Source organism: Dipodomys merriami, unplaced genomic scaffold (assembly GCF_024711535.1).
Source record: "Dipodomys merriami isolate MVZ:Mamm:240054 unplaced genomic scaffold, mDipMer1.0.p SCAF_2, whole genome shotgun sequence".
Taxonomy (NCBI): domain Eukaryota; kingdom Metazoa; phylum Chordata; class Mammalia; order Rodentia; family Heteromyidae; genus Dipodomys; species Dipodomys merriami.
In genome coordinates this window covers 87,868,005-87,869,177 of record NW_027203381.1, presented here as the reverse complement: position 1 = coordinate 87,869,177, position 1,173 = coordinate 87,868,005, and the positions used below count along the sequence as shown (strand labels likewise).

The 1,173-nt window shown below is 41.7% G+C and overlaps 1 pseudogene; it reads right to left on the bottom strand.

Moving 5' to 3' along the window:
* Positions 1–718: 718 nt before the first annotated feature.
* Positions 719–973, bottom strand: LOC138831691 (COMM domain-containing protein 6 pseudogene; annotated as a pseudogene).
* Positions 974–1,173: the final 200 nt, after the last annotated feature.

Here is a 1,173-nt window from a genome sequence, read left to right as displayed (position 1 = left end):
AGCTCAAGGCTAGCACTCTACCACTTGAGCCACAGCTCCACTTCCGGCTTTTTTTTCTTTTTGCTTATGTGGTGCTGAGGAATTGAACCCAGGGCCTCAGGCATGCAAGGCAAGTGCTCTACCACTGAGCCACCTTCCCAGCCTAGGTAGTTTTTTTTTTTAATTTTCTAAAGTGGGTGCCTTTATTGGTAAATTTTCAACTATTATTCTAATACATAAACGTGTTGTCTCCATTGCACTGCTTGTCTGTGTTTTTAAATATAGTTCACATACCACAAATATACCCGTAAGGCATTCAATTAAGTTGCTTCTAGTTCATTCACAAACTTGTGTATAGAGCACCACCATCTATTTCCTGTTTATCCTATTTTTTTATTATTTAAAAAGTAGAAAGTAGGGCTGGGAAGGTGGCTCAGTGGTAGAGCGCTTGCCTTGCATGCATGCGGTCCTGGGTTCGATTCCTCAGCACCACATAAGCAAAAAGAAAAAAGCCAGAAGTGGCGCTGTGTCTCAAGTGGTAGAGCGCTAGCCTTGAGCTGAAGAGCTGAGGGACAGCGCCCAGGTCCAGAGTTCAGGCCCCACGACTGAACCAAAAAAAAAAAAAAGTAGAAAGTAATATTTTCATTGATAAATATCATTTGGTCCTTAGGTAGTTCTTTTGCAGAAAATTGAGTCCATAATTTTCAAATGATGATAGGACTGTATCAACCAAGGAGTTTCACACAGTTTCAATAACAGCAGCAATTTCCTTGAACTGTCTGTAAAAATTGTGAAACCGAGGAACTGTCATTTCAAAGGACGTGTTCTTTACTTGGCCAGAGTGATTTTAGCATTACTACAACGTAAGGATACTCAAGTGATCTGAGCTGTCTGAGCTCACAGCCATACCAAGTTTCCACTGAAAATCTAACAGCTGGCTGGTGACTTCCGATTTAGCATCTAGTACCGGCTCTCTGCCCCCAGACTCCTCCATGGCAAAGGGCATGGTGCCCCCGTGGTGGTCTCCGATTAGGTGGTTTTAATAAAAACAATTAACATACTTTATAAAAAGAAGTGTGTATAGCATGTATTTGAATAAATATATATCCATTCAATTTAAAAGATAATTGTTGGGCTGGGAAGGTGGCTCAGTGGTAGAGCACTTGCCTTGCATGCATGAAGCCCTGGGTTCGA